General features: G+C 44.6%; 6 non-coding genes across 6 annotated transcripts; 4 read left to right on the forward strand and 2 right to left on the reverse strand.

Moving 5' to 3' along the window:
• The first annotated feature begins 343 nt into the window (after positions 1 to 343).
• Positions 344 to 416, forward strand: trnak-uuu (transfer RNA lysine (anticodon UUU)). Its single transcript has one exon. It is a non-coding gene; the product is annotated as a tRNA-Lys (tRNA).
• Positions 417 to 6,734: 6,318 nt separating this feature from the next.
• On the forward strand, positions 6,735 to 6,806 carry trnaw-cca (transfer RNA tryptophan (anticodon CCA)). The gene has a single exon. It is a non-coding gene; the product is annotated as a tRNA-Trp (tRNA).
• A 1,907-nt stretch (positions 6,807 to 8,713) lies between these two features.
• Positions 8,714 to 8,786, forward strand: trnak-cuu (transfer RNA lysine (anticodon CUU)). The gene has a single exon. It is a non-coding gene; the product is annotated as a tRNA-Lys (tRNA).
• Positions 8,787 to 8,864: 78 nt separating this feature from the next.
• On the forward strand, positions 8,865 to 8,947 carry trnal-cag (transfer RNA leucine (anticodon CAG)). Its single transcript has one exon. It is a non-coding gene; the product is annotated as a tRNA-Leu (tRNA).
• Positions 8,948 to 11,006: 2,059 nt separating this feature from the next.
• Positions 11,007 to 11,079, reverse strand: trnav-aac (transfer RNA valine (anticodon AAC)). Its single transcript has one exon. It is a non-coding gene; the product is annotated as a tRNA-Val (tRNA).
• Positions 11,080 to 11,519: 440 nt separating this feature from the next.
• trnan-guu (transfer RNA asparagine (anticodon GUU)) lies at positions 11,520 to 11,593 on the reverse strand. The gene has a single exon. It is a non-coding gene; the product is annotated as a tRNA-Asn (tRNA).
• Between the last annotated feature and the right edge of the window lie 1,385 nt (positions 11,594 to 12,978).

A 12,978-nucleotide genomic window follows, 5' to 3' on the forward strand; every position in this document is an offset into this window, starting at 1 on the left:
CATACACAAACACACATTAATTCAAAATCAGCCTGCAGCTCCACACGCACAGAGATAAACACTGCCAGAGAGACAGGCAAACACCAGGAAATAGACAAACCGGTTTCTCAGAGAATTGCCTGTACGTCCACGGTCGAATGTAAGGTCTTTTGTTGTTCGCTTTCGTTCCACACCTTGGAATTCAGGAGAATCTGGTACATGGTTTGTCGGACAAGGCACGGGCGCGATGGCCCGAATGGCCAGCTTCTGAGCTGCATCCTTCTCCGATTCTGAACTCAGCCGCTCGGGGGGAGCCAGCAGCTGCCTCACTGCAATGAAAGACCAAATGGAGCCATTTTAGCAGGCCCGGCTAGCTCAGTGGGTAGAGCATGAGACTTTTAATCTCAGGGTCGTGGCTTCGAGCCCCACGTTAGATGAATTCTGTTCGAAACTTTTACGCTGCTTTCTCAAGTGAACCCTCCGCTTGCTTGACTGTCATTGCAAGAGACGATTCTGTTCGTGCCGCCTCGTGTGCAATGATCAAAACTTTAAAAGGAGCAGAAGGTTATTTGGGGTTAAGATACACAAACCTCTCTGATGAGACTAAGATTTTGTCAGAAGTTGCTGCCTCCCCCACATCTCTTGCTCTCTGACGAGGCATTTGCTCCGGTTTCAATTTCCAAACTGGGTGAGTTGGTGATCGGGTCTAGGAGAGCTGGTTTGTGATCTGAGTCGGAGACTCAACGGCCCCGGGTGAGACGGAGAAAAAAAAATCAGTCCAGGCCCGGCCCCAATCTGTGGATGTGGAAGAAAACACGGGAGGAGGGTGCGGTGTGAGGTCCCTGTCAAACCAACTGCCCGAACAAAGCTGGTCACAGTCACAGAATCAGAATGGCTACTTCCTGAGGAGGGGAGGCCGGTTCATGTGGAAAAGGATCCGGACGAGAATGATCTGATTCATAAGGTTAGGGGAGGGAAATTAGGGAGCTCCTTCGGAACGTTAATTACTTGAAAATGAAGTCTTCTTCCTGTGTAACTTGTGTGGTTTTGATGAATGTAATGTTTGTAAAAAGGCATCCGTGGAGAAGGATTGAGAGCTTTTAGGACTAGAGGGGAAATGAGATTTTTTTCACACAGAGGGTTGTTACGATCTGGTAGCCACTCCCTGAACGGGTGGTGGAAGCAGCTTTCATAGGAACTTTCAAAAGGCAATTGGACAGGTACTTGAAGAGGACTGATTGGCAAGGCAACGGGGAAAAGGCTGGTTTTTTGGATTAAATTGGACACCTCTTTCAAAGATGAGGCAGGGCAACACGGCCGAATGGCCTCCTTCTGTGCTGTAGTATTCTATGATTCTATTCCATGATTTTAGTGTGGGACAGGAGAAATGTTGTTTAAAGAGAAGTAAAACTGTCCCAATCAGAGCAGAGAGAGGTGACTGGTCAGTTCCCCTGTCCAGTATAAGTCACCAGCGGTTTTTGTGGTGTAGAGGTTACCAGTTCGCTTTACACGCGAACGGCCCTTGCAATTTATGTTGCAATTGCTGTTTACATTCTATATTAATGACTGAGATGAGGGGACCGAGTGTAATGTATCCAAGTTTGCTGATGATACAAAGGTAGGTGGGAAAGTAAGCCGTGAGGAGGACGCAAGGGGAGGCGGACAGGTTAAGTGATTGGGTAAGAAGGTGGCAGTTGTAGTATAAGGTGGGAAAATGTGAAATTGTTCACTTTGGTAGGAAGAATCGAAAAGCAGAATACTTTTAAAAAGGTGAGAGTCCAATATATGTTGGTATTCAGAGGGAGTTGTGTGATTTAATTGAGGTGTACAAAATTATGAAGGGCCGAGATAGAGTGGATGAGATGGACCTATTTAACTTAGCAGGGGGGTCAATAACCAGGCGGCATGGATTTAAAGTGATTGGTGGAAGGATTAGAGGGGAGCTGAGGAGAATTATTTTTACCCAGAGGGTGGTAGGAGTCTGGAACTGACTGCCTGAAAGGGTGTTCGAGGCAGAATCCCTCGTCACATTTAAATAATACTTGGATATGCACCTGAAGTGGCGTAACCAAAAAGGCTACGGACCGAGCGCTGGAAAGTAGGATTCGGCTGAGTGGCGCATTTTCGGCCGGCGCGGACATGATGGGCCGAATGGCCTCCTTCTGTGTCGAGCATTTGCTGTGATTCTCCAAAATTGGCATTTGTTTTTTGTAACAGCAAGTCTACTGATCAGGAATCGAACCAAGGCTACAGCAGTGAGAATGCCGAATCCTAACCACGACACCACCAGAAAACACATGTCAGGTTTCTAAATATATCTGGGAGTGCTTGTATTAGGTTCAAATAATATTTCTGGTTTTGTGACTCTGTTCGTTGCAAATGTATTTACATATACCTGTATTATTTATTTATTTATTGGGGTGTATATATTCTAAAGCTACTTTTGGCGCTGATAAGAGTCTGTATAATTCCGCAATTAATGCTTTAGTTGCGTTTTCACTGGTTCCCCAGTATCAGGGAGGAACGTGTCTGATGCCCTCTTTTATTTAATGTTACTAACAGAAGACAAACACTCGTATTCGTTCAAAATCAACCTGCAGGTGGACACACAAACACAGATAAACACAGCCAATGAAATGGACGTTATTTTGGGATTGCTGCACATGGACACCCAGGAGCGAGTTTACTGCAATGACAGACAAGAGTGGTTGGGTTTCCCAGGCCCGGCTCGCTCAGTCGGTAGAGCATAACACACTTAATCTCAGAATCGTGGATTCGAGCTCCCCGTTGGGCGAATTCGCTTTTAAACTTTTAATGTTGCTTTCAGGGGAGAACCCAAGCTCTGACTCCCCCCGACCTCCCGTGCAGTGTCACCGCGCACATTGTGGCCGCGCCCGGGCTGATTTCTCTCTCTCTCACCCGGGACCGCTGAGTCTGCTGTACCGTGATCACCAACTCACCCAGTTTGTGAATTTAAACCGGAACAGGTGCCTCGCAAAGGGCAAGAGAAGGAGGGAAGGCTGCAATCTCTGACAAAATCTCATTCCCATTAGAGGTTTGTGTATCTGAACCCCGAACACTTTCTGCAACTTTTACAAGTTTTGACATTCACTGTACAGGACGCAGCACCAAGTGGCTCGTCTCTTACACTCACAGTGATGCGTCGGGCCGTTTTCACTTATAAAACAGCTATTGTCATATTGTGATATTGTCTTAGACTCCCTCACCAGCGGAAAGGGTTTGTCTATCTACCTTTCAAAATCATAAAAATACTTCTATATTCCAGGGGATACAAGTATGTAACCGCTCCTCATAATTTAACCCTTCGTGCTCTGCTAACATTCTGGTAAATCTGAGCTGCGCTCCTTCCAAGGCCAATGTACCCTTTTAGAGCAAAAGGGAATAACACTTGAAATGAGCGTCACTGAGGATCAGTTTTCTCTCACTCAAAGTTATCTGTTTCGTGAAGTAAAAGATGCAGCTTTTCAAGAATAAGTGAGCAGCCACTGTCGCCCTTTTTGGCAGGAGAAAAAAGTCTCCTCCGTGGATGTGTATGGAGAGTAAGTTTCAACATAGTGTTTACACTCGGGAACCTTTCGCATGTGAAGCAAACGCGATAACCGCGACACTACGGAAACCGCTACTATCTCATTAAAAACAATGGGGAACTGACTTAGTCTCCTGTCTCTGTTCTGACTTGGAATGCGTTGCTTCTCCGTCCAGCAAAACTTAATATGTTACAACACAGAAGGAGATCATTCGGCCCATCGTGCCTGTGCTAGTTCTTTGAAAGAGCTATCCAAGATGTCTCACCACCATAAGCTCTTTCCTCATAAGCCCTGCAAATTGTTTTCCTTTTCAAGTATTTATCCAATCCCCTTTTGAAAGTTACTATTGAATCTGCTTCCACCGGCCTTTCAGGCAGCGCATTCCAGATCATAACAACTCGCTGCGTAAATTATGTTCCCTCATGTCGCCTCTGGCTCTTTTACCAATTACCTTCAATCTGTGTCCTCTGGTTACCGACCCTTCTGCCACTGAAAACAGTTTCTCCTTATTTGCTCTATCAAAACCTTTCATAATTTTGAACGCCTCCCTCAAATCTCCCCTTAACCTTCTCTGCTCTAAGGGGATAATCCCATCTTCTCCATTCTCGCCACATAACTGAAGTCCCTCATCCCTGTTACCATTCTAGTAAATCTCCTCTGCAACCTCTCCAAGGTCTTGACATCTTTCCTGAAGTGCGATGCTCAGAATTGAACACAATACTCCAGCTGCAGCCTAACCAGTGTTTTATAAACGTTTAGCATAACTTTGTTGCTTTAATACTCTATGCCTCTATTAATAAAATCCATTTCACCAGGCTGTCTGTGTCCTCCTGAAGTCTGATACTATCCACCACATTGTTTACTACATTCCCGAGTTTCGTGTCATCTGCAAAGTTTGAAATTATACCCTGTATTCCAAAGTCCAGGTCATTAATGTATTTATCAAAAATAAAAACTTTTTGCAGTGTGACTTGTGTGATTTTAAGCTTAGTTTATATGACATCTTCTCATAATTTAACGCATTGCACCCTGGTAACAATCTGGTGAATCTGTGCAGCACTCCTTCCAAGGCCAATATATCCTTTCAGATTAAAAGGTCATAAACTTGAAATAAGCGTCACTGTGGATCAGTTTTCGCTCACTCAAAGTTATCTGTTGAGTGAAATGAAAGAAAGCGCTTTTAAAGAATAAGGAAGCAGCCACTCTCGCACCTTTTGACAAGTCTATTTTGTGGCACTTTATCAAACGCCTTTTGAAAGGCCATATGCACAACATTAACCACATTGCCCTCATCAGCCCTCTCTGTTAACTCACCACAAAACTCAATCATGATTTGCCTTTAACAAATCCACAGTGGCTTTCTATTATCAATCCACACTTGTCGAAATGACTATTAATTTTGTCCCAGATTATCATTTCGAAAAGCTTCCCACCACCGTGGTTAAACTAACAGGCCTGTAGTTGCTGCGTTTATCCTTACACCTTTTTTTGAACAAGGGTGTAACATCTGCAATTCTCCAGTTCTCTGGCACCAAACCTTGTATCTAAGGAGGATTGAAAGATTATGGCCAGGACCTCTGCAATTTACTCCCTTACTTCCCTCAGCAACCTACGATGCATCTCATTCGGACTATGTGACTTTAAGTACAGCTAGCCTTTCTAGTATCTCCTCTTGATCAATTTTCACCCCATCCAGTATCCCAACTACCTCCCCCTTTACAGTGATTTAGGCAATATTTACTTCCTCGGTAAACACAGATGGAAAATACTTATTTAGTACCTCAGTCATGCTCTATGCCTTCATGCGTAGATCTCCTTTTTGGTCCGCAATCGGTCTTGCCTCTCCTCTTACTACCTGTTTACTATTTTTATGCCTATAGAAGACTTTTAATGACTTGATGAAGGGATCGAGTGTAATGTATCCAAGTTTGCTGATGATGCAAAGTTCGGTGTGAAAGCAAGCTGTGAGGAGGACAAAAAGACACTGCAAAGGGATATAGACAGTTTAAGTGTGCGGGCAAGAAGGTGGCAGATGGAGTATAATCTGGAGAAATGTGAGGTTATTCACTTTGGTGGGAAGAACAGAAAAACAGAATCTTTTTGAAATTGTTTGAAACTGTTAAATGTTGATGTCCAGAGAAACTTGGGTGTCCTGCACACCTGAACTTCAGGTTGTGCTAACCAAGTATAAGCAACCAAAACCTGATGACGGAGAAAGGCTAAATAAACACTAAGACATGAAACAATGCTTGGTGGTTTCTGAGAGTCAGCAAAGTGGGATGGTTTACGACCATGAGTTAAGATCAGTGGCGCTTATGTACAGAACAATGCAGCCGAATCGTATAAAGATCGGGCATGCTCCCTTCTCAAATGTTGAAGCTCTCAATAGGGGACTGTCAGAAGTCCATTGCCACAGGCAGTCCGCAAAGGTCAGGTCCGATAAACCTGGATTCGCAGACAGGTCAGGTTGTGTTGATTGCTTGTCATTAATGTAATCTGTAGGCAGTTGTATTGTAATAATAATACTGTTGAATGTAATGTTGACGACAGCTGTAGTGCAACTCTGTTGTAAGTCAATCTATTAAACTTGCTATTTTGTAACCACTCGGGCTAAAATCAAGTGGAAGTTATTGTTGATGGATTAACAACCCATAGTTGCGACAGTAACGGGAAAAATCCGCTGACAAACATTCACTTTATATATAAACATCACACCTATAGTTTATATTTTCACACGTTCTATTATGCAGTTCTAACCAAAGTCCAAACATCGAAATGCCACGTGTTTTTCAGAAGTTTCCCGTCCTGTTATGTATTCTGAGCAGTTTCCGACATGTTTTAACATCACAGCCACAGTTTATATTTTCACACGTTCTTTTTTGCAGTTCTAATCGAGGTCTAAACACCGAAAATATAAGTGTTTTTCCGAAATTTCCCCTCCCGTTATGTATCATGAGCAGTTTCCCACATCTTTTTCCTGTGATGTGATAATTCTGGTTGCAGAATGAATGTAATTGCAGTCCGCTGACAGCAGGCGATGGAAGCGAGCGCCATGCTGCCCCTGACAGATGAAGGCGATTTCTGATGATGCCTGCCATCCGGTGGGAGTGGGCGGGGATTTGAAAGCCAACCCATTCCACGAACATTGGAGAAATAAAGCGTTGCTTGATAAACGTTGCTATAAACAAACACGAGTTGCAGGACTCCGGCTTCGTGGCGCAACGGTAGCGCGTCTGACTCCAGATCAAAAGGTTGCGTGTTCAAATCACGTCGGGGTCATAGTTTTTTCCCTTGGAGCTGGTTTGTATAATTCCGCAATTAATGTTTTCTTTGCGTCTTCACAATAAACAGAATCCTGCTCTAAAGTCTGCCTCTGGTTCCCCAGTGTCAGGGAGGGAAGCACCTGATGCCCTCATTTATTTAATATAAAAACAAACGACAGACATATGTCTTCGTTCAAAAACCACCCTGCAGGTGGACACATAGTGAGATAAACACAGGGCAGAGATTCAGACAGTATCCGGAAACAACGGGAAATAGACAAGAGAAATAGATTGAGCGCTTTGTTATCAGAAAATTGTCTGAACCTGCACGGTCAATGAAAGGGCTTTTGTTGGTCGGTTTCCCATTGAACCGGAGAATTCGGGAGAACTTGGTAGACGATTGGTTCGTATTCCCTTGTCCCCCACCAGCGAAAAAGGTTTGTCGATCCCACCCGACGAACTCCTTTCAAAATCCACTCTGTCCAAAGCAAATATATCCTTCCAGATTAAAAGGGAATAAAACTTGAAAAGAGCGTCACTGTGGATCAGTTTTCTCTCACTCAAAGTTATCTGCTCAAGTAAAAGATGCAGCTTACAAAGAATAAGGGAGCAGCCACTCTCGCCCTTTTTGGCAGGAGAAGAAAATCGATCTGCGTGTTTATGGAGACCAAGTTCCAACATAATGTTTCACCCGGGAACCTTTCGCGTGTAAAGCGAACATGACAACCGCTACACTACGGAAACTGATGGCATTTTAATCAACACAATGGGAAACTGAATGCTGTCCTCTCTCTGCTCGTACTTGGAATGTGTTGTTTCAAGTACAACAAGAGATACAGACAGTGGCTGCTCCCCCTTTTCTTTAAAATCTCTCAGGGTAGTGGGTTTGAGCCCCACGTTGGGCGAGTACCGTTTCAAAATTTATGCTGCTTCCACCGGTGAGCCCCAGCTCTGACACTTACGCCCCACCACCCCCATCCGTCTCACCGCGCACCATGTGGGCTGCGCCCGGGCTGAATATCTCCAATTAAGTTTCCGCCTCTGTCGCAGCATGAAATGGTCCTTATCAAAGTCACAAATGATACCCTATGTGACGACCACCATGATAAACTATCCCTCCTCATCCTTCTCAAATACAATATCTCACCGTGCTGTTATGCTGTTAGACTAGTTTCCTCTCTCTGCTCTTATTTGGAATGTGTTGATTTTCCGTCTGACAACACTTAGTATCATCGTATTATGTTGATCCACAAGAGGAGATCATTCGGCCCATCGTGCCTGTGCCGGGTCAAACACACGTATTCGTTCAAAATTCGTTCAGAGATAGATTGAGTGTTTTGTTATCAGAAAATTGCGTGAACCCCCACAGTCTGCAGCTTTCCTCCTCGCTATCAACCACCGGTCTATTTTTGTGTCACCCGCAAATTTCTTAATCATGCCCTCTACGTTTAAGTCCAAATCGTTAATGTATACCATTAAAAAGCAAAGGACTAAGTACCGAGCCCTGCGGCACCCCACTGGAAACAGCCTTCCAGCCACAAATACACCCGTCGACCATTACACTTTCCTTCCTGCCACTGAACTAATTTTGGATCCTACAAGCCACATTCCCTTGGATCCCATGGTCCTTTCCTTTTTTGACCAATCTGCCATGTGGGATCTTTTCAAAAGCCTTGCTAAAATCCATGTTGACGACATCAATTGCGCTACCCTCATCGATCCTTCTTATCACCTCCTCGAAAAATTCAATCAGGTTAGTCAGACACAACTTCCCCTTAACAAATCCATGCTGACTGTTCTTGATGATTCCGTGCCTTTCGAAGTGACAGTTTATCCTGTCCCTCAGAATTGATTCCAACAATTTGAAATGGAGTCTTTCTCCTGCCTGCTGCAATAATAGATAAGGCGGTTATGCACCATCAGGCCCGGCGAGTTCAGTCGGTAGAGCATGAGACTCTTAATCTCAGGGTCGTGGGTTCGAGCCCCACGTTGGGCGAGTATCATTTTAAACTTTTATATTGCGTTCACTGGCCAACGGTGCAGAATTGATGCAGAATGAAACGTTAAATTTGTAGTCAGGATGGCCGAGCGGTCTAAGGCGCTGTGTTCAGGTCGCAGTCTCTTCTGGAGGCTTGGGTTCGAATCCCACTTCTGACATTGCTTATTTTTACGAAGACGTGAAAATATTTTATTTGTGGATTGGGCTGCAGCTGATTTTTCGACCAAGTTGATTTGCTCCTCCCACAAAAGCAATTGGCTTTGTCATGGCAATGTGACTTGTGAAGTTTCAAACGGTGAAATGTTTGACATATCAATGACCTGGATAAAGAAATAGAACAGCAGTGGGAAACATTTAAAACGGTGATCAATAGAGTCCAGGAGAAATATATCCCACTAAAAAGCAAGAACAAACCAGCCAGAAATGACACACCAGGGATGAATAAAGAAACAAGGGCAAAATTGAAACTGAAGAAAAAGGCCCACACTGGACAATAAAGGAGAGAGGGGAATGTGAAAAGACTGGGAAAGAAGTCTAAAGAACTATTAGAAAGGCAAAAAGGAATATAAAAAAAACCAACGTATTCTGGACACATCATCAGCCAAAGAAAGTTTAGGATAGGAATTGGGCCACTAAGGGATACACACGACAAACTCACAGGCAATGACAGCGAAATGACAGAAATATTAAATAATCACTTTACTTCAGTATTTACCAGGGAGACTGGTATTGTGGGCGTGACAGTAGAAGAAGAGTTCAAAAAGATATGTAAAGACATTTAAGATCGAAAGGGGGAGATAATTGATAAACTAATCAATCTTAGAGAGGAAATTTCCAGTTAGGAGCCTAACCAGATTTTCAAACCGCTCAGCCACGCTAATTTCCGTATTACTGTTCAGGAGCACAGGGACACGATTACTGCGCTCCATTTAGGGAGGCTCAGTGAGAGGCGGAAATTGATCTATTAATGGAATCATAGAATAAGATAGCGCCATTCGGCCCATCGTGCCAGTGCCAGCTCTCTGAAAGAGCTGTCCAGTTAGTCCCACTCGCCTGCTGTTTCCCCATAGCCCTGAAAATGTTTCCATCCAAGCGTTTATCCAATTCCCTTTTGAAAACTGTGAGTTAAGAAAAACAATATTGAAAGGGATGCTGGGGCCTCTGCAGCGTCGATGAAGAGTGTGTGATGATTGAAGTTATCAAGATGGTTGCTTTACGCATGGTATGTTGTGCAATCATCCTGAAATATCTTCAATATCCAATACAAATTGAATTGCAAACCTGATGGACAAACACTGGAAAACAAGTCACGAGTGAACGCAAATCATCTGGGACCCGTTTTTAGCCTCACGGCACTTTAAATAAAGTGAAATAACTTTGCATTGAAAAGATTTGGAACTTGCATCTGTCCCTTTATCTGTTCCATTTCTTAAAGTTGCTGGCGTCTGATGATGGACACGCCTCTGCTCCCTCTATTGAACAAGAAAGGAGGTGTTTGACGTTGACGGGACCTGTTGGTTATGAGCTCATCCTTTGCATTGAGTGGGTTCGCGTCTTTTAAACGGTGTCAACTTTAGCCCAGCGGTGAACTTCGCAGCGAACAAGTTCATCACCGTCTCACCGCGGGCACTGACTGACACGTTTATCGTTATTTCTTTCAGACCGAAATAAACAGGAACCGTGATTTTAAATTTGCACTAAGTGATTTTTAGGTCGTCGCCTTTAAATGTTTCAAAGGTGACTCCTAATTTATGATAGTCCGGCCATTTCACCAGCCGTGTTGAAAACAAAACATGTCTCTAACTTTCGCGTCTTTTTTCCAAAGGCAAAAAACATATTTCCCATGACCTCTGAAGGATGGACAAGTACATTTCAGAAAGCTGAATCAAGTTCACCAGCCTTTTAATCCGGAGTCAGACCTTTGCGCCACGCACTCTGAAGACAGGATCCTGGATGTTATTATATTTTTTGAATGTTTCTCAAACACCGTTTCATATATTGGTTGAACAGACAGGGCTTATCAAATCTCCGCCAGATCCCACCGGGAATGAGACAGTATTGGAAGCAGCCTTCACCCCCAATATCACACTGGCATTCATCGCCTGCTCTCAGCGGACTGCATTAACAGGGCTGGGAGACAGGGACTTTGTTCACATTTAATCAGCAATGTGAATCGTTCAGTATTCAATCATTTTTAATGGGGACAAGGTTTCAAAATATTTTCGCCCGGTTTCGAACCGGGGACTTTTCGCGTGTTAAACGAACGTGATAACCACTACACTACGGAAACCTGACACCTCCAACCTCGTGATAGGGATATAACCCCTCAGCCAAACTAATTTCCGTATTACTGTCCAGGAGCTCATTTCACAGGGATCCATTTACTGCGCTGTATTTCGGAAGGCTGCAGAGAAGGATCGGTGGCGCTGGTCAGGCAGGGAATCCCAGAGCATCGCGCCCACACAAACATTTCACTGTTTTTTTTTCATGTGCCTGATATCCGATGGCAGTGTAAATTATGGCGAATCAGGCATGCTCAGATGACGTTGTTCTCAGAGTGTTTTCTTGCAGCCAAATCACACATTAGAAAACTTGAAATGAGATGAAGAGATCGGAGCCATTTAAAGTGCTCCCAGTTACTGCAGATCAGGAATTAAAACATGGCACCGGCTTCAGGGCTATCAGAATGAGGGAATGAATCCGAAAGTGGGACGAAAAAGGTGCAATTTTCGTCCCTGGGTGGGCTCGAACCACCAACCTTTCGGTTAACAGCCGAACGCGCTTACCGATTGCGCCACAGAGACCGTGTGGGTATTTTTTTTGCAAGATACACTAAAGCAGCGTGTCACCTACCCAAAGTTTCATTTTGCAGCCACAGAAATGCAATTGACCACGATCAGTGTTACTTTTCCAGAAATAAAGGATGGGACATTGTTTGTGGAAACATGGAAACGGTCTGGTCTCGCTCACAGCATCGATATCACCGCCAACCAGCTCTCCTGCAACCGGCGCGCCCACCGGTGCTTTGTCTGTTAGTTCGTTGCACTGTGGGAGAACCTTCGCCACACTGACTGCAGCGGTTTAAAAAGCCGGCTCACCACCACCTTCTCAAGGGCTTTTTGGGATGGGCAATAAATGCCGGCCTCGCCAGCGACGCCCACATCCCATGAAGGAATAAAAAAAAATATTCTGAGCGTCCTGATGCTGATGTCAGGTTTTGATCCCTGATCTGCAGTAACTGGGAGCGGTTTCAATGACTCCGACCTCTTAATTTCACTCATAACATCAGAGTACCTGTTCCAGGGGAACATGCCGACTCACCTGCGTCTTGGCCGCCTGTCTGCTCAGTCCTTTATTCGTCTCCAATTCCGTTTCCCAAAGCGTATCTACAGATTCACAAAGCTGTTTGTCATTTCGGTTCCTTTCGATTTGTCCAGCTCCCGACTGGCAATAATTTTCAAACCTGGTTGCAACCCTCCGCCTTGCATCGTGTCCAGGGATGGGTTATGTGGAGAGACTGGAGAAGCTGGGATTGTTCTCCTTCGAGGAAAAAAAGGTTAAGGATAGATTTAATATAGGTGTTCAAAATTATGAGGGAATTTTGATAGAATGGATGGGGAGAAGCTTTTTCTATTGGCAGGAGGGTCGATAACCAGAGGACACAACCTGCATTTATATAGCGCTTTTAACGTAGTAAAAGTTCACAAGGTGCTTCACAGGAGCGTTATGAAACAAAACTTGACACGAAGCCACTAAAGGAGATATTGGGACAGGTGACCAAAAGCTGCGTCGAAGAGGCAGGTTTTAAGGTATGTGTTAAAGGAGAGAGAGAGGCGGAGAGGTTTAGGGATCGAATTCCAGAGCTTAGGGCCCAGGAGCTGAAGGCACAGCCGCAAATGGTGGAGCGATTAAAATCGGGGATGCGCAAGAGGCCAGAATTGGAGGAGCACAGAGATTTTGAACCAGCGACAATGAAGGAACGGCGATATATTTCCAAGTCAGGATGGTGTGTGACTTGGAGGGGAACGTGCAGGTGGTGTTGTTCCCATGTGCCTGCTGCTCTTGTCCTTCTAGATGGTAGAGGTCGCGGGTTTGGGAGGTGCTGTCGAAGAAGCCTTAGCGAGTTGCTGCAGTGCATCCTGTGGATGGTACACACTGCAGCCACGGTGCGCCGGTGGTGAAGGGAGTG

This window comes from Heptranchias perlo, unplaced genomic scaffold (genome assembly GCF_035084215.1).
Source record: "Heptranchias perlo isolate sHepPer1 unplaced genomic scaffold, sHepPer1.hap1 HAP1_SCAFFOLD_47, whole genome shotgun sequence".
Taxonomy (NCBI): Eukaryota; Metazoa; Chordata; class Chondrichthyes; order Hexanchiformes; family Hexanchidae; genus Heptranchias; species Heptranchias perlo.